The following is a 25,661-nucleotide window of genomic DNA, read 5'->3' as shown; positions in this document are numbered from 1 at the left end:
ATTATCCCTGTGCTATGATTTTATGTATGTTGAAGTTCTATTTATGGAGAAAGACTTGAGAATGAACAGAAAGTGAACAGATAAAAAGTATATATAATACCATAGTACATATGCTATAACTCTACAGTGTTTTTACATAATCAATATAAAACATAAATTTTAAAGACACTATAACACTGTAATATTTCAGTTTTGTGATTATGTGTTGCTAATATTGGTTGTCTTTTTTTAGATTGCCAAGGTCTGGGTATCTAGTCTTATAGACAGATTTGTCATAAGACTAAAAAATGATGACTTGAAAACAAGCTTAATTCCAGTTAGCAGAGAAGCAAGCATGAATAAGACATAATTTTGGGCATCTACTAGCTCTCAGTTTAATAATATTTGTACTGTTTAAATATTTGAAAGCCTTTGATGAAGATGGATAAGGTTTAAGAAAATGAATTGTAGTATAAATATGTATTCTCATCAAGTCTAATACCACATATAACTTGACTTCGTTTGCTTAGTCCCGTCTTCTTCCTGTAACTTTCATACTAGGAAGTTAAGAGCTTATTTTCTCCCCTGTCCTTTAAATGTTTACTGAGAACATACAGAGCAGGGATGGGGGAGGTTGCCTATATGTGGAGAAAATGAATTTGCACTTAACATTGCCATTTACCACAGCTGCCTGTAACAGTGAGGGTATGTGTATGACTATGCTATCATTATCTCTGCTACTTGCCATTCAAGTTTGCAGATTGACTAAATACACATCGTCTTCTTCAGGAAAATTTAAGGTTCAGATTGCTTAGAAAACAACCAGTGAATAGTAAGGAACAATGAAAAGAGCTGAGGTGAGCAGAATATTATATGCTGATTGGTAGATTTTCAGACAAGGAAAAAGGCATTGACTAGCCTTGTGCATTTAAAGCCAATCTTTATGCAAGAGTCAAGAAGCTCAGGAGATACTGTGTGAGCAAAAATAACAGGAAAGAATTAAAGGGGGGTACTAAGAGGGAAAGAAGTAGAGATTGAGGGGTAGTTAGTGATGTGGAGAGTAATGAGAGCAGAGCCATTCACAGTAGATGAAGTGAAGTAATAGAATAGTACACCTCTGTTGTCAAAAGATTACTTGGAATCTACATTATATTGTAATGGCGAATATGGGAATTTTCTTTGTGTATGTTTGGAGGTTGGAGTAGATAGGTTGTTGCTTAAAACAGTAATTGATTCCCATAATGATTCTGTTCGATTTTAAGGAAAGTACATTCAATAAGAAAAAAGAGCATACATACAAGTTTTTTATTACTGCTCTAGTAAATTACCGCAAATTTAGTGACTTGAACAATATGGGTCTTACTGGGTAAAGTCAAGATGTTGACAGGCTGCATTCCTTTCTGGAGGAAAGATTCTAGGGGACAGTTCATTTCTTTGTCTTTTCTAGCTTCTAAAGGACTCCAGTATTCCTTGGCTGGTGGCCCCTTTCCTCTGTCTTCAAAGCCAGCAACCACAGGTTGAGGGCTTCTTACATCACATTACTCTGACCTGCTCTTCTGCCACCTTGTTACACTTTGAAGGACCCTTGTAATTACTTAGGTGTGGTGGATAATCCAGGTTAATCTTATTTTAAGATTAGCTGATTAGCAACCTTAATTCTATTTGCAGCCTTAATTCCTCTTTGCCATGTAAGGTAACATATTCATGGGTTCCAAGGATTAGGATGTGGACATCTTTGGGAGGGAGTATTCTTCTAGTTACCACAGAATACCATCATGTCTTAGAGATATTTTCACCTAAAGGAATACGGTATTATAGACCTTCTATTATTTAGAAAAAGTTCTCATTTGGATTACAGATTAAGATAGCTTTATCATATTAAGAGTAGATTAAAACATAAAACTTGTGACAGAGTTTTCAGGAAGAATTTTATTGTAACTTGAAGTAGAGGATCACTTAAAAAAAAAAAAAAAAGTGGGACTTGAACTCCCAACCTTGAGATCAAGACCTGAGCTAAAATCAAGAGTTGGATGCTCAACCTACTGGGGATCACTTTTTATAATTTGTTATAGTTAAAGATGGTACATACTAGTGGTAACTATTTTCATTGCCAATGATTTGAATTATGAATATAGACCTACATACTAAGCATCGATTTGGAGCTCTTAATATTTGGGCCAGGGAAACATCTTAAAGAAGAGGCCAAATATGTGTTTGTGTGTATTCTATAAATTAGTAATGTGATTAATACTGGCAAGTGGTACTAGTGAAATCATAATTAGAAGTCAGTTTTCATATTTGAATAATTAGCTTTACCCTTTTCTGAAAATAGCTTTCAATGAGCTCTTGGTCACAGAGGACATCAGAGGAGAGAGTTACTATTTTTGCAAAACATTTCAAAGCATTATGCAGTTTGGACGTTTTATAAGACATCTTTGTTTTTGAACTTTTGAGTAAATATAGAGGTTAAATAAACCATTAAAATCTTTTAGAAGTTTCTATATATATAGTCATTCAGTCCACAAAAATTTTTGAATATTTACTTTTGTGCCAGCTGTGCTGATTGCTGAGACTACAATGTTAGTTAAAAATGGAAATGATTTGGTTCCTCATGAAGCTTTAGACATTAATCATATAATAAAATTTTTGAATATCTTTAAGCATCAAACTTAGTAGCCATTTAAATTATGATACATTCTCAAACAAAAATATTTTTTCATTATTGTTATTCAGAGAGAACAACTTTTTGATTAAGGTTATTAGATATTTGATATAAACTTCTAATAACTTTATCAACTGTATTGAACATGTAAGAGTGCATATTTATTTTTTAGGTGCTATAAAAATGTTAATTTTTATTTTATTCCACTAGAATAATTTTAGATCCCGTTTGTATATGAAGATAAAATTATTTACAGTTGTCCATATTTGATGAACTAGTTAGGTATATAGGCCTCCCTGGGTAAAAATGAGCTAAAAGTGTGTTATCTACTAAAACCTGAATATACATTTGAATGTTACAGGTTGACCATAATATTTGTCTTAAGGTCTAATAATGTGTTTTAAGTGGATAACAGAATATACAATTTGGGGTGGGTGGTAGCATTGTGTGTATGTGTGTTTTATAGTATTTCCTTCTATGATAAAACAACTGAAAAGTTTACCACAAAACTTGGTATTGATGGAAAGAGTTGGTTTTGGATTTAATGACAGTCTCTCTGATTTTGAGATCTCTCCCCTTACTTAAACAGTAACCTCAGACATTTTAAGGTTGTTTGAGCCTTGTTTTCTGTAATTAATATCTACTGTTCAAAGCATAGGTTTAAGCAGGATATTTAAAATGATTTTTCTCTAATTCTTCATAAAATGTTTCTGCACACCCCCCCCTTTTTTGTTGTTGATGTCTGTATCTTCAGACTCCTGAGTAGTATCTCGCACATAAAGGACATTCGTAGAAATTTCTTGAATGGATGATTAAATGTATAAATATTTTCCTTAAAATCTGTAATGTAAAGAAAGCTCATTTTGCTTTTTGTCCCAATGGCTAATGTTTTTAAATTGGCAGGAACATTATTAAGAAAGCTCGATAATACCTCATACAGAGGGTTATGTAATTGTAAAACTATCTCAGTAGAATTTTTTTTTTTTTTGAAGAATTTAAGATACAATGGGAAAACTAAGGTTATAGAGCAATTGAGGTCAGGGGTGAACCTATGAAAGCCTTTTTATTATTTTATTTATAAAATATATCGATGAAGTTTGTTAAGAAAATATAGCCATTTCATACTAATTTAATTATGGTTGATTCTGTTCTTTTCCCATTTATCGTTCTCTATCTGCTAAGAATATTTTAGGATTTCTCATCGCTGTGGCTCCAATTAAATGCTCACCTGTGTGTGTATATGTGTGTGTGTTTTCAGATAATAAGCAAAACAACAAGTATGCTTTCTGGTCTTACTGCTTAGCCGACTTTTAAATCCTGTCCTGATTTTGTAACTCTTGTCTTTCTGATCTTCCTGGACTTTGCTTCCTCACTCCAACCCAGTACCAGAAATACCTACTGACTTAACTCTTGGAGATTTATTTTTTTATGCTTTTTTTTCTTTTTTAAGATTTTATTTATTAGGGAGAGAGAGAGCACACATATGGGTGCAGGTGGTGGGGCAGAGGGAAAGGGAGAGGAAGAAGTCAACTCCCCGCTGAGTAGGGTGCCCCACCTGAGGTTCAGTCCCAGGATTTTGGGATCAGGACCTGAACCAAACGCAGATGCATAACCCATTGAGTTACCCAGGGGCCCTGGGATTTATTTTTTTTTTAAGAGAGGAATTTGGGGGTCCTCTTTTTAATCAAACTATGTACTCTGATTTTCCCTCTTCCTTTCTGTTTCCTTTGCCTTGACAAACCTTAGAGTTGTAGAGGCTACTTATAATATCTGCTTACCAACACATATCCCTTCTTCTCTCTTGTAGACATCTCTTTTTTCTTAGGCACCAGCATGGCATTGATCAAAAAGATCATGGCTTTCTATTATATGTATCCTGTTACACATTCCACAAATACGCTGAGAATACAACCATTAACAATTCAGATAATAGTTAACTTTTGATAACTTTCTGTTAAAGTTATGTAAATATGAATTTCATTATAAAGAAATATATAAATTTCTTCTTTTAAAATTAAGAAACCTTTCTAGGGGTTGGTCAGGTATGTCTGTGTTTTTAATTTCAAGGGGACACAGTTATTACTCTGGAGATTGGTATGATGTTCTTAACTTTCTGATTTCATTTCTTGGGATCTTGACACAAACTCCTCTTATATTTCTGTCTTCTAAGGGATAAGCATTATATAAAAAATACATTCAATACAAGCTTCTCTTGGTGCTTAAAACTTACTTTTGTTAGTGATTTAAAATGCCACACTGATGTATAACTTAGGAGATTCTTATGTTTGAACCTGGTTTTGCCCCCAAAGGTTTATTCCTTTTTATGTTGTTCTAGTTCAATATATTTATCTGTATACACGTTTTGTATATATTTTTTATTTGTATATTTATTTTATAGTAAATATTTTACAGTACAGCAGAGGACCCAATCTTATATAAGTCTGGATAATGTCACTGTAGGAAGTTAAGATAATGATACTGTCTTTCAGTTAAAACACTGCTTTCCATCTAAGTTTAATTGCTTCTTACTGAGCAACAAATAAAGGCCTGAAGTTATTTGATGCCCTAGAAATAGTAATTTATTGTGAACACCCAAATGGAAGATAATTTCTAAGTCATAGTTTCTGGCCATCCCTTTATATATTTATTTATTTTTCCTTATAGTTCTGAGTATATTGCTTCTGTTTTTTAATTCCATTTATTTTTATTATTTATTTATTTTTATTATGTTACGTTAGTCACTGTACAGTACATCATTAGTTTTTGATGTAGTGTTCCATGGTTCATTATTTGTGTGTTGCATGGAGTACTGGGTGTTATGGCCATCCCTTTAAAACTAAGTCACCATATGTAAAAACTGAAGTTGTAAAGAAGCATAAATGCACATGTAATATAATTACATACATTAGACGTTTGTGATATTTACATGCTAACCACTGAGATTTACATAATGACTTCTCTATTATTAAAATGGCACAAATAAAAATAATAGTTGGACTTCTTAATTTTAATAGGCCTCCAAAATATTGAATACTTTTTACTTTTATACTTGTGTGAAACGGAGGATTACAACTACCTTGCAGACTTATTGAGAGTAGAAAAGGCGATAATTCATGTAATAGTGTTAGCACAGTGGTGGACACAGAAAGAGTTCAATAAATGTCCATTTGTTATGAAGTTTGATAAGTGTTCCAAAACAGAGTGGATACTTTATGAGGGTTTTTTAAAAATCAACTGAATTTCTTAAAGAAACTTCAAAAGTACTATTAATTAAATTACAAATATTGATTTATTTTTATATTATTTTAATGAAGAGTAGTAGCTTACACATAGTAAATGTCAAATTTAATTGAAATTTTTCTGTCTGCTAATGTTTCTCTTCCACAGTTCCCTGTTGTTTTGGTAAATATGTAGATTTTTGAGAGATTAATTTGAAGTTGGTAGGTAACATTCTGGATTTCATTTTAACATTAGATATTGGGTTTGATACTTTGAATATCTTTGCTTCAGTGGGAGAATGAGTAAGTATGGTCTGTAGCCCCTTCTCACTGTTGAAGACATCCCAGGTGGTTGAATATGCATTGTGGAAGGGAACATAGGACAGAAGTACTATACCCTACCAAAGGATATTTGGAGGTAGGATGTGTATAAAAGAGAATAGGATAGTTGGTTAAAGGATCACTTTTTAATCTGACCCTCTGTAAGAGCAAAATGTATTTTTGTTTGGAAACAAACTTGTTTTATAGTAGTGCTTGCAGAACATGTCCGGGAATTAAGCAGAGGCTTAATGCTTTTCTCCTTAGACATATAATAGGGAAAATATTTATGTAGAGTAGGGAGAATTTGGGTAAGTATGTTTAAGGCACTCCATTTGCTTTCTGGTGTAGAAGTTGTGAGTTTAAGTAAAGGGATGTAAAAGTAAGTTGTTTATAAAGCCAAAAATTATTAGTGTGAATGCATCATTCTCCTCAGTGTAAATTTTAATTTTAATTTCAGTTTTGCTATGCCATTTATTTGGAAAGCTACCTGTTTAAGGAAGCAATTCATTTGTGTTCTGGAGTTGATGAATTTAAGAGAGCCACATTTTAATCCTCGATTCCCTGAGGATTTTCTTTCACAATACCTTTCTCCTTTAAGTCCCTAAAACTACAGTCCTTTTGAGTGAATAGGGGCTATTTTATACACCACCCTGCTCCCAATCCAATTAAAGGTTCCATTATGGATGGATTAGGGAAAGTTTACTTCTTAGCAGAAATAAAGCTTTAGAAAAATGGTGCCTCGATAGCAAGAGGGAATGTGAGGGAAAGCGGAGAAAATTAAGGAGATAATGGTCAGTAATCTTAACTTGTCTGATGTTTGCGCTGTTCACAATATAGCGGACTTTTAAAATAAGGGGAACAATGCTTCAGATTCTTTAACCATTTTGTTGCTGAAGTTTGGCTGTCTCTTCAATTTTCTTCACTTTTGCTTTTGTTATCTGCATCTTGGGCAAATATGTCTAATCCTTTACTTCAAGTGTCTGTGTGTTTTGTCGCTTTTTCTTTCTCTTTTTTCTTTTTTTTCTTTTTGTATGTGAGTGATAGTGTTGGAAGGAGGTAAAGGGATGAAAAAGTTAATCTGGATAACAATCTGCTTGCATAATTATAAAAAAAAATAGCCTATTGGCAATGAGTATACATCAGACTTCATATATGTATGTGTACTTATATATGTGTGTGTGTGTGTGTGTGTGTTTCAGAAATTAAAGAAATAGGGTTTTAAAAAATTTTTCACAATTTTTTTTAAAATAAATTTTGTTTCCGTTTGGCTCTAAGTGACAAATACATTTGAGTATGGTAATTTACTTATGCAAAAAGAAAATCCACAAAATTAAAATCCCAGAATTAATTTTTTTGGTCTAAAAATAAATATTACCTGACATTTCAGATCACGTGATTTTTTTACTTCAAATTTCTCAACATAAACTTGATTTTGTCTTTTAGTTGCTTTAGGAACTCTGGTAATTTTCATCTGTGATCAACACATTAAAACTAAAAGAGTTGATCAGGGAAATCACTTTGTTCTATTATATCACCTTTGGCATAGTTAAATGAAGTATTTCCAAGTCTATAAAACAACCATTTGTCATAAAAAACAACAACAATAATTATTTTACTGTGTTATTATTTCTAAATTGGCTCTAGAACTTTTCTAAGGATAGTGAATTATGGTAAGGCTAAATGTTTAATGAGTCTCTATGTTAAAGGCTGCACTTATCTTCCAATTAACCCCAAGACCACTCTGGCATTTTTGTAAATCCACAGAAGTATTTTGAGTGAGGCCTAAAGGGTAAGCTGCAGGCTGCCTGTGAAAAATGTAAAAAGACTAACCTGCTAACAAACCCTGTGCAATGGGACAAAGAAAGTTTAATCCGTATTATGGTAAATGCAGGCTTAGTGTCCCAAAAGGGCTTTGCAGAGTGGAGCAAAACAAAGAAGGGGCAGCACTAATAAAAATCCAGTGCTTTTATTTTTATACACAAAATTGTTGCAAAAGAAAAACTGATAATGGCATTAAGAAAAGGTTTGAATGGTGGTTTTAAATATGATACTAAACATTGTATTTGTTCACCAATTGAATGCAGTTTGTTGTACATAAAGAAGCTAAAAGTAACATGCGCAGCGTGGCCATGTTAATATTGCTAAAGAAACCTTTAGCTGAATAGTATGATTTTAGCGCTTTAGTTCAAAGTCATAATATCACAATAGTATTCCTTTTGCAAAATATGTGTATATCCTTATGTATGAGAAATAAGGATATTTAAAAAGATCTGTTCATTCAAGCTTTAATTACCGTAATTTGTCACATGCCTTCAGAGGTTTTTGAGAAACATGCTGTTTATGATTACATCTGTAATTTTAGAATCATGTAGTCCAAATGGATTGGAAAAAAAGAAGAGAAACCATTTATTCCCACAAAAGGATTATTACTGAATTTTGGAAAGCTTAAATTTTATAACACTCAAAAATTAAGGATTAGGATTATTTTTACTCTGGTAGGTAATAGAATCATGTATAACCGAAGTGTGCTCAAAGAATTTGTTTTCATTATTTAGTCATGTTTTAAAATGAATATCTTAGTGAAGGCTTAGGATGAGTTCTGACATTATTTTCTTTAAATTTTCACCCTAAATTTGAAATAAAATATTTACTATTTTAGCCATTGTTCAAAACACATATACCTATTTAAAAAGCATAATAGAGTTTTAGAGATTATATAGCAATTGTTCACTATCTAACTGACAGAGATAAGTTTCAGTGTCTTTTAAAAAAGGAAAATATTCAAGTTTTTATTTTTAAAAATGATAATGATTATGCTCTCAGAATAATAACAGCATTCATGTACAGGATTTTAAAGTGCAGTAAGTAAAATAAAAATGTGTAATGAACTTAATCATATCAGATATTACAAAAGACAAGACATTTCAGATGTTCCGAGATTATAGCAAAATCTTAGGATAGTGGAATTTATTTCATGATTAGTTTTTAACATTTTTATTATAAATTTTTATTATTTTTTTGAAATAGTATATTTTAATTCACATATAAGCCAAAACTTTTTAAAAATGATTACTAAGTATTCTTCTGAACTGAGGTTACCTTATTTATGGTATTAATGGTAAAGATATTAATATTTCCTTTTATTATGAAAAGTTTCACAGATATTAAGGAATTTCACAAGCTTAATTTCATGAAAACCTCCCAACTCCCTGAGATCTGTGGGATAGGCATTAATACTCCCTATTGTACAGAAACGAGCAAATTGAAGCTTTGTGATAAGCAACTTCGACAGATTCGGATAGATAACAGGTGGTGCAATTTGAGCTCAGATCTAGGATACTGACTCCAAATTTGCAACTTTTTTTCACAACTCATTGCACCAAACTGCTATTTCCAAATATGTTACAGTTTCTTCTTCCTCCTTTCTCTCCTCATTTTTCCTCTTCTGGCTGTTGCCTTCTTCCTTTTGCTCCTCCTTGTCACTGTCACTGTCTCCCTCCCAACCAACCTTCTCCTCCTTCTCCTGTCCTTCTTTCTGCTTTTCATAACATCTTACACTCACAGGAAGGGATTCTTGTCAATGATACCTAGAGAATTTACATCCCAGCAGAAGGTGATCAGTAAGAAATTGCAGTACATTATAGTAAATATTATGGTAGGGGGAGTTTTGGGGTGGTATAGGAAAATTATATCCCAACGTTTAATATTTTTTGAGGTGGGATAGGAGGAAGGAGTTCATGGAAGATTCATTGAGGAAAGTGTGAACTGATGGACAAGCAGGAATCTACCAGGAATCTGCTAATCTAATAAGAATCTACTGGGGAAAGGATATATCAGACTCAGGGAAAGATGCCAGTTTGAGAGAGAGCTTGGTTGAGAGACATAGAAAAACTTGTCATATGGTTGGAGCTTAGGGTGTAAGAAGATTGTGTAAGATGAAGCTGGACAGGTAAACAGATGCCAATTAAAGAAACTAGAGCTATTCCAAGAACAGTGAGTGACCATTTTAAGAGTTTTAAGCCAGTAACTAACCCAATCAGATTTGTTTAAAAGGTGTAATTGAGAATGCTATTTGTATTTTAAAAGGTCCCTTTGCTTTACAGAGTGCCTTTCATATTACCTTTAAACATAATATGTGTATGTATGAGTTATATAATAGATATAGTTTAGTTGCCCTTTTATTACATAAGTGACTGGTATTTATTGAGATACTCTGATAATAAAATGCTACACTTAGAAAGATTAGGACATGTGTGAGCATTTTCAAGTGACAGTTGTCGGTATACTTGCTAATTAAGAAATTGATTATTTCTAGTGTTTCCATTGTTGAAAACCCTTTCTAGGGAAACGGTGGTAAGTATAGTGACCATACATATCTGATTTTCAAGGGTTGATCTAATTTCTAGTATTTTTTCTTGTAGTTAAATGATTTGTCAAATGATATTTCCCCCCACTACCTCAGAAAATACATTTGCCATACATGAAAGTTTCTACAGTTATCTAGAGTTTTTTTAAAATGAAGAATATTTTTGCATAGTGCTTCAGGAAAATATTTGCTAAACAGATTGATGAAAAAGTGAATCATGTTCTAAACTACCTACTTGAACAAAATAAAAAGGAGAGAGCATGGAAAATTTCATTCACATAACTGGCAGTGGATAGTATCTCTTTTCTAGGTGTGAAATGTTATTCTTAGACATTAAACAAATTCAGGATGTATTCCCTAGTGCAAGCTGCCTGCTGGCAACATGATATAGGAGTTCAATGTGTATACAGAGATAAGAATGACATGTAATTTGTGCTAGAATTTGACTGTTAATTGTGTATAGAGCTGTGGCCTTTTCAAGTCCAAACATTTGGCAGGGTTGTTAATTGGGGAAAAGAGAGGAAGTTTGAATAAAATTACATGTAGGAAAAATAGACATTTACATAATTAGTAAAGCCCTTTGAGTTAATAAATATTTGTCCAGTTTTTCTTTTTTTGTTTGTTTGTTTGTTTGTTTTGTTTTTGGAGGAGGGTGCAGATTAGTACTTCCACTTATATTTTTGGTAATACTTACGGTGAGTTGTTTGCATTTTTGTGCTTTAGCAGCAAGACTCAATGTAAAATTATTTTGGTCTGACTTTTTAATAACACCAGGTGCCTTGAATGTTCTTCAAGTTTGCTATGAAACTTCATAACTTCTTTTTTATATGTCACTATATCATTATCAAATTCATAGTTACATAGAATAGAAATTCTGAAAAGAGTGTTTAAATTTATTTTTGCTTGATTGTAGATTGTCTTGATATTCTTAGCTGGTTTTCACATGAAACAAACTATCTAGACTCTTCAATGCCTTATTAATCTTTATATTGTTTTATATTTGTAACAACTTTATTTTACTGTGATTTCTTTACTCTTGCTGTAGAAAATAAACTCAGTATTCATTCTTTGTAGTTGTAAAAAGGTGGTAAAATTATGTTTTTAAGGGTGGGTTCATAATTTGCATTTCTAGTGTTTAGCGCAGTGTCTGGTACATGGTGAAGTACTTAATATTTGTCTTAAGTAAAGGAAAAGTTAATATTGATAATAAGAAGTAATACAACACATGATGTGTTAAGTTTTATATATGTTAGCTCATTTGATTATTACCATTACAATTATTTCATTTTCACAGTTGAAGAAAGTAAGGTCCAGAGAAATTTACTAACTTGCCCAAAATTCCTAGAGCTAAATTTTCAACCCAGGTAGTCTAATTGCAGAATTTATACTCTTAATTCACTAATTATAGTACGTCTGAAGAATTAAAGGGGTAGTGGAAGATGAAATGTCTAGAGACCCCTTTGTGAGGAAGGCAGTGAACCCATTTGTTAAAGACTTATTTCAAAAGTAAAATGTTGGTTAAAAAGTCCTACAAATTGTAAAATAACATTCTAAAATGCAGTGCATGTTTCCGACATAAAATAATGCATGCTTTGATTTATTTTAAACAATGGCAGAGGCATCTGGGTAGCTAAGTCAGTTAAACGTCCAACTCTTAATTTCAACTCAGGTCATGATCTCAGGGTCATAAGATAGGGCCTTGCATAGGCTTCCATGCTCCATTTGGTGTTTGCCTGGCATTCTCTCTCTCCCTCTCTCTCTCACGTGCTTGCTTGCTCTCCTTTCTAAACAAACTAACAAACAAAATCTTTTAAAATAAAGAAGGGCAGTAGAAACCATAAAAAATTATTTTAATTTTTTTAAATATCTGAAATTGACACCTTGTATAAAATAATTTATTCTAACTCTGGTCCATTTTTCCCTGTTGATATGTTTTTCAAAGTGGAGCAATGCTTGTTTTTGGCATTTTTTTAAAAAGATTTTTATTTATTCATTTATTTGACAAAGAGAGAGATCACAGGTAGGCAGAGAGGCAGGCAGAGAGAGAGGGGGAAGCATGCTCTCTGCTAAGCAGAGAGCCTGATGCGGAACTCAATCCCAGAATGCTGAGATCATGACCTGAGCTGAAGGCAGAGGCTTAACCCACTGAGCCACCTAGGCCCCCCTGGCATTTTTATATAAGAAATGGTGTGTATAAAAATTGTTTCAGAGACATATTCTAAGAAAAAATTTAAGAAAACTGACAGGAACTTGAATTTTGAAAGGCACCAGTGTTCCCACTTAACACACTCATACACATACCTACACACACACACACACACACACACACACACACACACACACAATGTTTCTAGTTTTCCTTGAAGGTAGGACTTTTTAGAGAGGGAGTGCATGCACACATCAGCACGGATGGGGGTAGAGAGGAGGGAGAGAGAGAATCTTAAGTAGGCTCTACAGCCAGCGTGGAATCAGATCTCAGGATCCTGAGATCATGGCCTGAGCCAAAGGCAGAGCCCCAACCCACTGAGCCACCCAGGTGCCCCTCTAAATACTTTTTTATTTTTCTCTAAAATAATATGATTTCCTGTATAGGCCAAATAACATTGTAACCTAATAAAATCAATGATATTCCTTAGTATTATCTCATTTAACCTATAATTAAATATATCCTCTTGTCCCCAAAATATTCTTTATAACTTGTTTGCTCAAACCAGGATGTAATCAAGGACTGCACTTTGTATCTGGTTGTTTTGTCCCTTATGTCTTTTATTTCAGAGCAGCCCTTTATTCATGACACTTACTTGATGAAGAGACCAAGCCATTTGTCCTACAGAATGTCCCACCTTCTGCATTTATCTATTTGCTTTCTTGTAGTAATTATTTAGCTTGTACTTCTATTCTTTGTAATACTTGTAAAACAGGAAGGTAAATGTAAAGGCTTGATCAGATAATAGTAAATATTTTTAGATACACTATAATATAGATGATGGTACCCTATATTGGAACATGTGAAAAGACAGATTTTCTGACCCACCATTAGTCTTGTAAAACTGTTGTTGTTAATAATAACCACTGTGAACCTGTAGGAATAATACTAACACCCTTGTCTTAAGAATGAAATTATTTTATACTATAAAGTGTCTCTTTACTACTGGTCTTTTAGGTTATTTAGGGAACAACATAGGAAAATGTAGACTGTTAGAAAATACTTGTGTCTTCAAGTTAAAATATACAAGGTAGATTTCCAGATTATGGGCCAACAAAGCATAACCCAGCTAACAAGAAACTTTTATTTTTTATTTTTATTTTTTAAAGATTTTATTTATTTATTTGACAGAGAGAAATCACAAGTAGTCGGAGAGGCAGGCAGAGAGAGAGAGAGGGAAGCAGGCTCCCTGCCGAGCAGAGAGCCCGATGCGGGACTCGATCCCAGGACCCTGAGATCATGACCCGAGCCGAAGGCAGCGCCTTAACCCACTGAGCCACCCAGGCGCCCTAACAAGAAACTTTTAAATAGCATGGATTTTTTTTTTCACCAAAAGTTGGGAATTGCTGTTTATAAAAAAACAGTAATTAAAATGTACCTTGTTTAAATGGTGATACTACACGTAGATTTCAGTGTACAAAAAGAAGAAACAAGTGCAGAGAAAATTTAGAGAAATGAGTTGAACAGTAAGGGTAGATAAATAAGGTAAGAAAAGGGTCAGAAATATAAAAAATTGAAACCATTATGTCTAAATATAAAAAATATTAAAATAATGGATATAAATAAAAATTTTTTAAATTATCATGTTTTGCTCTTTGCAATTAATTACATGAAATGTTGTTTTTTAAAAAATAGGCTTTCATCAGTTCATCAGTTTTCTCACACTGATTTTGTCAGCATTGAAGTAAAACCTTTGCCACATTAGCTGGAATTCTCATTAAACAGCTGATTTGCCTGAATCCCTATTAAATTGATAAACTCATTTGCTTATAGACAGTGGCATCTGATATGTTCAGGGTGTTTAGAGATTGAAATCTCTACGTATCTGCATACGTAGGCCTAAGTATTGATTCTTTTGCAATTTTCACATGTTAAATAGTATTAAAATATTAATGTCTCCTTCTCCTTTAAAGGAAAATTCATTTTCAGCATACCCAATATCAACTTAATAATATGTTATTGTTGCTTCTTTCTGTGAAAGAAATAGTATTTAATAATTGTAGCCTATTATAATTATATTCTTTTGTGTACTCCACATAAAACAAAGATTACTCATTGAGAACATAATGTAACTATGACATACAATTCATGCCTAACATGACAGGTATCTTAAAAATTTTCTACTAACTCAAGAAGTATAAAATCATGTAAAAAGAGAGTAAAATTATTCAAGGGAATATTAGATGATGTTCTTAAAAGTCTTAAAAGTAACCAAAATTGATATTTGTTCTTGATTCTGGAATGCCAAGAAATTGACTTTTAAGTCATTTAAGTCTATCATTTATGATAGAAAATTTAATAACTTTGTAATTATCATATTATTTTTGAGTTATTTTATATTGAAACAATTTAATGGATAAAATGGAACGCATTTTTTAAAGCGACAGTAATAAAATAAGTTTGTAAACATTACAAGTATTTATTTCATAATAAAGATGAGTTTTATTCTTAAGTGATACAGTTTGGGGCTCAAACATTAAGTCAGTTGCTAAATTTTTTTCTAGAGTCAGAATATTTTTTCAGGTTGATAGGAAGATAATATCCAAGAAGCCTTGATTATCTGTTTACGTTTACCAACATTTATTGTAAACCTAGTTTTTAGTTAGTTGGTGAGCATGTCAATTTACAAATAGGTAGAAAATACCCACCCAAATTAGGAAATCTTAGTAGAAAATCTTTCGTCTTCAAAAGGATAGCTATTTTCTCCCTAAAGTTTTAGGACTATTAGAATTCAGTTCAACAAGTATTTGAACAAGTATTTGTTGTAATGTATATTAAAAATGTGTAATTTTAACAATTTTTCCCTTTTGAAAATAAGTCTAATTGTATATTAAATTTATTCCATTTAAAAAGTTACAGTTTTAAAATCTTAAATCATCATGTCTTTATATTTTATGTATATATCCATTCTTCTCTTTCTGTTTTATATGACAGTTATAGACTTCTTCACTAATAGGGCTTGCATTTCAAGATAAGGCTGCATGTAAACAAATTAACTTTTAAAAATAGAGAGCAATTTCATCTGTAATAATGTACCAATTCATAAATTATCACTGGTATTTTTTTTCTTTAAGATAAATGACCCATCATATAACACATACTATTAGGTAGTCTAGATGTCTTTGTGTTCTGGGAGATAAGACTCTTGTATTATTATACCCTAATAAAATGAGTTAATGTTTTAGTATTATCGATAAAAGAGCACTTGGATATATTTAATAACCGAACTGAGAAACACTTAATTTTAGTTGTCTGTAGCAATATAACACAAATTCTCCTGTAAAACAAATTGCACTTTTGGAATATATTTTAATGTGTATTCAACAATGGAGAAAATGAGGTGATTGAAGTTCAATTTGTAGCATGTTATTAACCATTTCCGCTTGACTAGATGAGTAAAAGGATAATGGATGAGGGTTTTATTATTACCTTTCTACTAAAATGAAGTGGTATAAAAGATAAGGTGATGAGATTAATGAACATAAGGAAAAGGAGTAATCAATCAAGCTCCAAGAGGGAGGTGAGAATGACAGTACCTTATAAGATCTGTAAGAGCATGCCATGTTAAAAAAAAGTAGACTTTATCATTCAGCTTTCACTTAACTGCTAAAAACTAACAGTTGTGGCTGGAACATGGAACTAAAACTAATAAGGTAATATTTAGTTAAACATGCCTGAAGTTTTACATTTAGTTTTATGTGGTACCCATGGTAGAGATCTAACCCAGCAGCTGAATTCCTTACATCTGAGAGCTAGAAAGTATGTCTTTTGAGTCCATATACTATATCATACATTAATCAATGAATTCTAAACATAAGCTCTTCTGTTGGACTGTAGTCTCCTTACTGAGGTTCCTTAGTTTTATATTTATTCTTGATCCTTTTTGAAAAAGATTTTAGAAGGCCAAAGTAATTTTGTGGAGATTGTTGATTTTATAATAGTATTAGTTGAGACTGTACTTATCTGTTCATTCAACAAAATTTGTTGAGGGCCAGCTATGTATCCTATGTACCAGGAACTCTATTCTTAGAATTGAGGACATACCACTAAACAAAGAAAACGAAGATGGGCCATATACTTCTCTCATTGAGCTCATAGTCTAGTGAGGATAGACATACAAATAAATACATATGTCATTTAGTGATGATTACCAAAGAGAAAAATAAAGCATTTATGCCTCTCTAATAGCGTGCAGTTTCAGAAAAGACCTAAAAGAAGTGAGGGAACAAGCCATGAAGGCTATCTAAAGAAAGAACTTTCTGGTTAGAACATTAAGTGCAAAGGCATAGAGGCAAAGGTGTTGGTCAGAGCAGCAAGGAAATATGGTGTTCCAGGAAATTAGCAAAGTGGGATTGAATTACAGAAAATCTAGAAAAAATAGAGTTATGAAATGCAGGCCATGGGGCACTTGGGTGGCTCCATCAGTTAAGCATCTGCCTTTGGCTCAGGTCATGATCCCAAGGTCCTGGGATAGAGCCCTGAGTTCAGCTCTCCGCTCAGCATATATAATGTCATATAAATAAGTAAAATCTTTAAGATAAAAAGAAATGGGCCAATATCTTGATTATAAGAATAAATTACTCATTTAACAAATATTCATGGGTTGCCTAAGTCTACTCGTAGCTCTGATGATATCCTAATCAGGACAAAAATCCTTGCTGTTATGTAGCTTTCATTCCGAAGGGTCAAAGGGATGAGAATGGTGAGAATGGCTTGGGAAAAGGGGTCTATGGAAATTCAGGATTAATTAATTCATATTGCTGCTACTTTTCCTAATCTTATCTTACTCCAGAATTCAAATTCTAACAGTGGAATCATGGATACAGTTTATTGAGTTTTTCTAATTCTTAGCTCACATTACTGTTATCAGGACTTAGTGAGGTATTATGTCTGGAAAGCACCTACCACAGGGTCTTTGTCTTCTTTTTTTTTTTTTTTAAAGATTTTATTTATTTATTTGACAGAGAAATCACAAGTAGGCAGAGAGGCAGGCAGAGAGAGAGAGAGAGAGGAGGAAGCAGGCTCCCTGCTGAGCAGAGAGCCCGATGCGGGACTCGATCCCAGGACCCTGAGATCATGACCTGAGCCGAAGGCAGCGGCTCAACCACTGAGCCACCCAGGCGCCCTCTTTGTCTTCTTTTATTGCTTATCTAAAATCTAAAAGCAGGAAAAGAATCTTGTTTACGAATTGTCTCTAAAGGTTTGCCCAGATTGAGTTGCTGAGACAGGAGTTCAAGTGCAAGTCGTCTGTTTGGGAAATTCAGGTGACATCAGCAGGGAAATGTGCAAATGACACAGGCAAAAGGGAGACAGTGATGGGCACCTAATAAACCAGCTACTGATGGAGTTTAATACTACGGAAATTTTTGGAAACTATGTAAAATATGTCACAGAATTACCTGAGAGTTGAGGGAGCTGTGATACTGAACCACCACCTTATGGTTATTCCAGTTAAGGATTCCAAGCCCAGCCAGTACTCCCACCAGGTGCAGCATCCTCAGGCACAGAGATGTAGGTATTTGGCAGTCTGCAGGGCGGCACTGAAAGTTCAAAGGGATGCAAGCAGGGCTCTGGCAATGCCCAATATAATAAATCTTTTTTCCAGCAAGTGGAATTCCTAAATAATTTAGTGTTTGATTGTTAAATTCATTTGTTTCCTCGTGTCCTTCTTTTTCTCCATCTATTTCTCTCCTTGCTTTCTCTAAACTTTTCTGATTCCTTGATCCTTTTGTGCTTTCAAAGACAATGGATGCTGAAACCTTTACATTTCATGACTGAGGATGGGCAATTCCATTAAATTACCTTCTAAATTTAGATGAGCCATGAAGAGAATAAACCACATTATATAACATTTATTTCTCCTTATGCCAGAATTTTATATTCATGTATTTAGTATCAAAAGATTCAAATATCTATTCAAATACTGATTCTTGCCAAAATTGACAAAGGTAGCTTGTTCTGCATTTTTTAATGTAAGGGTTGTGAAATGACCTATCTGGCATTAGTTTTTTAAAAACTCTAGAAAGAAAAGTATAGTTAGGAATAGAAAAACCAATGTTGACAAAACTGGTAATTATTGAATCTAGTTGATGGATACATGGGAACTTTAATATTTTTTTCTCTACTTTAGACATATATTTTAAAATCTTCATAATAAAAAGTAGGGAAAAGAATGTATTGATTGTAACAGTCTACCTTGTCTTAAGCAGAATTCTTGCTTGATATATAAGCTTATAATTAATGTTTGCTTTACATGGGTGCTCAGTGACATCTCCATTCTTGTCATCAGTCTTACCAAAACAAAACAAAAACTTGGAATCAATGAACTTTAACTTTTAGATCAATACAAAATAGATTAGAGAAGAAACATGCACTCACTATAAAGATAGAGTGCCTTCCAGATCAGCTAGTCTGAAGTCTGTATCCTGCTTCTGTAAGTATACAGCCTACTTATGCCAACAAGCCAATCACCTGGGGGAACTGCTCAAATCTGGAAGCACAGAGTAATTACAGGAGTCATTGGAACTACCTATCATATTGTAGGTATAACATATGATATTTTGATATGTGGCAATACATATTATGTCTGTAGGAAAAACAGTTTCCATATTCTTTAAATCTTGGTGATATATGTGGTCCCACTATAGAGATGGATGTGTCAGGTAGCCATAAGTTAGGGCGATTAACACTTTAATTATTTTGCTCTGCTGCCATATTTGATTCCACATGCACTCCCTCCCCCAAGAAAAATCTGATTGTAGTTTGGCCTCTCATATAAATAATTATAGAAGGAGTAATGTCTTACTCAAAGGACTGAAGATCCTAGTTATTTTGCAACTGTATATTTGTTTTAAAACATTGTTCTGTTTCTTATTTTCATTTTTGTTGTTTTTCTAGCCCTTTTATTTTTAAGAAAGTAAAAAAATTTCTTAACCTAAGAAATCAAATGTTGCTTACAGTCTCTTTGTTACCTAGAATCAATCTATCCCATGCCTTGACCCACTCCTCTCAAGTACCCCTGTTGCCTTAGAAGAAAATTAATGGACTTACACTACTACTATTTTAAAGTTTATCAACTTTAAACTTTATATATAGACTTCCTTTTTATGGAGAATGACCATGGTTCGAGACTTCATCATTTTCCTCACAAACGATCTCCTCAGTCATCCCTCTTCTCTAAATATAGGTATATCACATTCTTAATTAAATCAAAAGTCACTGTGTATAACATAATTACTATGTCAACAATAATTTCTATTTTTTTAAGGGAATCTCTGAATCAGTCAGATTTAGGTTAGGAAATTAAAGTATTTTTTTTCTAATTCAGAAGAAAGGAGTTTAATACATGGAATTAGGAGCCTAACACAATCAGGAAACATTGCTGGTTTTTAAGAATGTGGAAATACAGGAATTTCAGGGAGTCACAACTCCTAACATGAATTGTTTTCCACACCTGAAAGCCGCTTCTTCTGCCTTTGAGTGCTCTGGAGAATAATGGCTCCTTATTTTTTTCTGCCATCTAAAGCTTGTACAAATGCTTTTACTGGGTGCTCTAAACTATAATCTGCTGGCAAGGGACGTACGAAGTATAGTTTGTAAGTTTTCAGTTCCTAATATATAGCAATAGACCTTAGTAGAGCAGGGATGATACTAAGAATAAATAAGCCATTTCCAGCACATTTTACTTGTCTTCCATTTTTCTGCTCCAAGCCTCCCAGATTGCTTTTTTGGCAGAACTCTTAGTTCTTTTTTTAGGAATTACGCTACATTGGATTCTCTGTTTTCTAGATCCCATTTTTCTTTTTTCCTCGATTTATAACTCCTTTGTTTTGCTAACGCTTACTCTCTACTGAAACTTCCTTAGAAATGCATAGGATATAGTTTTTTTGAGTTTTTTAATATCTGAAACAATCTTTAGTTTTCAAGTTTAATTTGATAGTTTGGTTGGGTATAGAATTGTAAGTTGAATATCACTTTCCTTCAGAATTTTGAAATCTACTTAACTGTTCTAGATTCTACTGCTGCTCTTGAAAAGTAGCAAATACTACTATTATAGTAGTATTATAATTCTGATTATAATTATAATTATATAATTCTGATTATAATTCTTTTGAATGTGACTTCTTTTTCTTTTTGGATAGTCTTAGAATCTTTAACTCCAGGTTAGTTTTTTGATTTTTATGCCTTAGTGTGGGTCTTATTTCATTCATTATTTTAGACAATGGGTATACACTTTACATTTGAGATTTGCGATCTTCGGTTTTGAAATTTTTTTCATTGATTATTTCCTTCCCTGTTTTCTCTATTTTCTGAAATACTGTATATTCTGGATTCATCTTTTAATATTTATGTATTTTCTTTCCTGTCTTTCCTTTTTAAAATATATTTCTATGAGATTTTTTCAACTTAATCTTTTCACTGAAGGGTTTTTTTTTTCTTAAAATTTTAATTATAAAGAGTTTTTTTTTTGTTTTTGTTTTTGGTTTTTTTTTGGTCTTTCTTTTTTGAAAGAAGGTATGACATCCTGTCTTTGTTTTGGTTGTAGACTTTCTATCACCTACTATTTTCTCTAGTTTCATTCTGTTTTCTGAATTCTCTTTCTCTTTCTCAGGTCTCCCCCATCCCCCATTTGTTTTGACCTTCATTATGTTGAAGGGTTACCTCAAGTTATAGGAGGTGCTTGGCTGTTGCATGCAGCCCTTCCAAACATAATAAGAAGCTCTGTATAGACAGGTGTATTTCTTGAGCTTTTTCTAAAGTGTTAGCATCCTGTGAGTCATCTTGTGCATTGGCAGACCCTGTCAACTATCAGCATCTGATTGCTTTTTCTTTGGGAATGTTCACTTTCTCTAAATAAGAATTCTTCTTTTACCTGAGAGTTATGTGTGTTGATGATGGGAGATGTTGGGGGTAGAAGTGTAAAGGAGGCGTAGTGATCTTCCTGCTAGTAATCTAACATATGGGAAGGAGTGAGAAGTATATTGACTTTCTCTTTTCTCTTTTGTTGCAACCATTCACCTATCCTTATTTGCTACTGTGGCTGGGGTCCCTAATTTCTCAGCAAATCAATTTAGGTTAATGGAATCTTCAGCATCTGGGAGAGGTTTGGGATTCAGCTAGTCTCTAGAATTTTAACCTGTCTTCCTCCTTTTATAAACTCTTTTCTGTATGCCTTAGTATGTTTAAGGTCTGAGGATCTTGGAAAGTCTGGAGAATGAATTTGTCTACTTATTATAGTCCTTTTGGTGATTACTTGAGTTGTGACTTTATTCCTTTTGTTAAATTAACAGTCACTGTTATGTATATTTATGACTTCTGAAATATTACTGAAATTTCTTTGCTATAGTTTTCCTTTATATGTTCTTTTTGATCTTTGGATTGGCACCTTTTAATTTTTTTTTCTACGTAACTTAATGGAGGTTAAGGTTGTTCAACAGATATGAAGGCATTTGGCTACAAGTAACCAAAACCTCAGCTGAAAGTATTTTACATAAATATTGTATTTCTTACATAAAGATAGTTACTGATAAGGTTCAGCTGTTCAATCATGCTTTCATTTACTAGGCTTTTTCTGCTCCTCTAGCTCTTATACATTGTCTTAGGTTTCCATGCATGTCTCCTCATGACTGCAAGATGAGTCACAGGCAGAAAAATAAAAGGATAAACATGGAAAACAATTATAAATAAATGAACTTACCTATATATTAACTTTGTGTCAAAACTACACAGATAAGAATTATTTCAAGCGGTACTAAAAGTTTTGTGATTATACATCGTGGTTGGGTATATAGTAAGAATAAAATTTAGAAAGAATTTCTTAAGCTTACTGTTTGACATAATATTGATGTGCCTTTTTAAAACTATTCTATATATTTTCCAGGGTATGGCAAGTAAATAATTATGTTAATTATTATTAGAAACTGACATTTTCAGTGTAAGAAAAAGAAAGTTTCAAATATAAATCAATTAAACTGTAATCATAACTTTATTTGGAAAGATTAGCACTAACTCATATTTTATTTTTTCTTGCTGAAGAATATATCAGTTCTCGAATTTTTTTTTTTAAGTGACTCTTAGGCTACTTGTTCTCAAGTAGAAATGATTTTACCCCCTGTAAGAAATTTAGAAATGTTTAGTCGGGGTTTTTTTTTGTTCTGTTTTTTGCTTTTTGTGTTTTTTTTTTTTTTTTTTTTTTTTTTTTTTGAGAGAGAGAGTGAGCAAACATGAGTGGCGGGAAAGGCAGATGAAGAGGGAGAGAGAAAATTTCAAACAGACTCTCTACTGAGCTTGATCCAAGGATCCTGAGATCATGACCCAAGCTGAAGTCAGCACGTATTTGATAGAGTCATTTTTGATTGTCAGAACTGGAGGAGTGCTACCAGCTAGGGTTAAGGCTAAACATACTAAAATGCACAAGAATAATCACAACAAAGAATTATCTATTCTAAATATCAGTAATGATGATGTTGAAAACCCTACCCTAGGCCAAAAGAAATATCTATTAGCTCAGTTTATAAAATGGTTACCAAATAACTTAAAAGTATTTATGCAGTGGTCACTTGAAAAAATAATACACAAAAATTAAAAATATTTTTCTATTGTTCTTAAATAACTATAATTACTTACTAATGGGATGTGTGCACCTCTTTGATATTGCACAGCTTCTTCTAATCTTGGAATCCCATTGGGCAACTCCATTCTCATTTTCTGTTCCACAGTGACTATTTTTAGTAATTGACATACAATATTACATTGGTTTAAAAAAGTACAACATAGTGATTAGACACTTACATATGTAATGACATGCTCACCTTGGTAAGTATACTAAACATCTGTCACCATACAAAGTTATTATAATTACTGACTGTATTTCCTATATATATATATTCCTATAGTTTTCATCTCTATGACTTGGTAGTTTATACCTCTTAATACCTTTCACTAATTTCACCTGTTCCCTCACACCCCTCACCTCTGGCAACCATCCATTCATTCTCTGTACTTACGAGTCTATTTCTCTTTTCTCTATGTTCATTTGTTTTTTTTTTTTTTTAGATTCTACATTTAAATGAAAGCATATGGTATTTTTCTTTTATTTCACTTAACCTAATATCCTCTAGCTCCACCCATGTTGTAGCAAATGACAAGTTTTCTTCCTTTTTACAGCTGAGTAATATTGCATTATATATATGTGCCAGATATGTATCTCTTCATCTGTTAATGGAGACTTGTATTACTTCCGTATTTTGGCTATTATAATAGCTTCAGTAAACATAGGGGTGCATATATCTTTTGGAATTAGTGTTTTTGTTTTCTTTGGGTAAATACACAGTAATGGAATCACTAGATCATATGGTATTTCTGTTTTTAATTTTGGAGGAACCTCCATATCGTTTTCTGTAGCAGGTGCACCAATGTACATTCCCACCGACAGTGCACTGGGTTCCCTTTTCTTTGCATCCTCACCAACAGTTGTTATTTTTTGTCTTTTTGATTCTAGTCATTCTGACAGGTGTGAGGTATATCTCACTGTGGTTTCAATTTGTATTTCCCTGATGAGAATGGTGTTGAGCATCTTTTTATTTCTTTTGGCCATCTGTGTGTCTTCTTTGGAAAAATGTCTCTTCAGGTCCTCTGCCCATTTTTTAATCAGATATTTTTGTGTGTGTTGAATTGTAGGAGTTCTTTTTTTTTTATGAGTTCTTAATATATTTTGGATATTAACCCGTTATTAGATATATCATTTGCAAATATCTTCTCCCATTAAGTAGGTTGCCTTTTCATTTTGTTGGTGGTGCAAAAGCTTTTTATTTTGCTGTAGTTTACTTTGCTTTTGTTTCCCTTGCCTGAGGAGACAGATTCACAAAAAATGCTGCTAAAGCTGATGTCCAAGAGATTTTTTTTTTTTTTTGATGTCCAAGAGATTATTGTCTATGTTTTTTTTTAGGACTTTTATGGTTTCAGGTCTTAAATTTAGGTCTTTAATCCATTTTGAGGTTTTTTTTTGTGTTGTTGTTTTTTGTTTTTGTGTGTGTATATGGTGTTAGAAAGTGGTCCAGTTTCATTCTTTAAAAAGAAATCTTTTCTAATTGATGTATAGTAGACACACAATGTTACATTAGTTTTCTTTGTTTTGTTTTGTTTTGTTTTTAAAGGGAAGCTTAGCCTGATGTTCAGTTGTTTAGGTTTTTTTTTTTTTCTTTAAATATTTTTATTTATTTGACAGATAGATCACAAGTAGGCAGAGAGGCAGGCAGAGAGAGAGAGGAGGAGGAGGCAGGCTCCCTGCTGAGCAGAGAGCCCGATGTGAGGCTTGATCCCAGGACCCTGGGATCATGACCTGAGCCGAAGGCAGAGGCTTTAACCACTGAGTCACCCAGGTACCCCCCACAATGTTACATTAGTTTTAGGTGTACAACATAGTGATTGAATATCAGTTTCATTCTTTTGCATTATCACTATTTATTGACAGGACTGACATTTCCCCATGTATATTTGTGCCTCCTTTGTCATAAGTTAATTGACTATATAGCCATTGGTTTATTTCTGGGTGCTCTGTTCTGATTCATTCATCCATGTGTCTATTTTTGTGCCAGTATCATGCTTTTTTTTTTTTTTAAGATTTATTTATTTATTTTAGAAAAAGAGCATATGTGTATGAGTAAGGGGTGGGTCAGATGGAGAAAATCTCCAAATAGACTCCCTGCTGAGTATGGAACCAAATGTGGGGCTTGATCTCACATCTCATGAAATCATGACCTGAGCCGAAACCAGGATTTGGAAGCTCAACTAATGGAGCCACCCAGATACCCCTGAGTACCATGCTCTTTTTGATTACTATAGGTTTGTAGTGTAATTTGAAATTTGGGACTGTGATACCTCTAGCTTTGTTGTTTCTCTCAAGATTGC

At 33.0% G+C, this 25,661-nt stretch overlaps 1 protein-coding gene across 3 annotated transcripts in view; it reads left to right on the top strand.

The window, feature by feature from the left end:
* LRBA (LPS responsive beige-like anchor protein) overlaps window positions 1–25,661 on the top strand; it is a 731,121-nt gene that overhangs the window by 472,836 nt on the left and 232,624 nt on the right. The gene's annotated exons all lie outside the window — the stretch shown is intronic.

Source organism: Mustela erminea, chromosome 2 (genome assembly GCF_009829155.1).
Source record: "Mustela erminea isolate mMusErm1 chromosome 2, mMusErm1.Pri, whole genome shotgun sequence".
In the NCBI taxonomy this organism is placed as follows: domain Eukaryota; kingdom Metazoa; phylum Chordata; class Mammalia; order Carnivora; family Mustelidae; genus Mustela; species Mustela erminea.
This window is presented reverse-complemented; position numbering and strand designations above follow the sequence as displayed.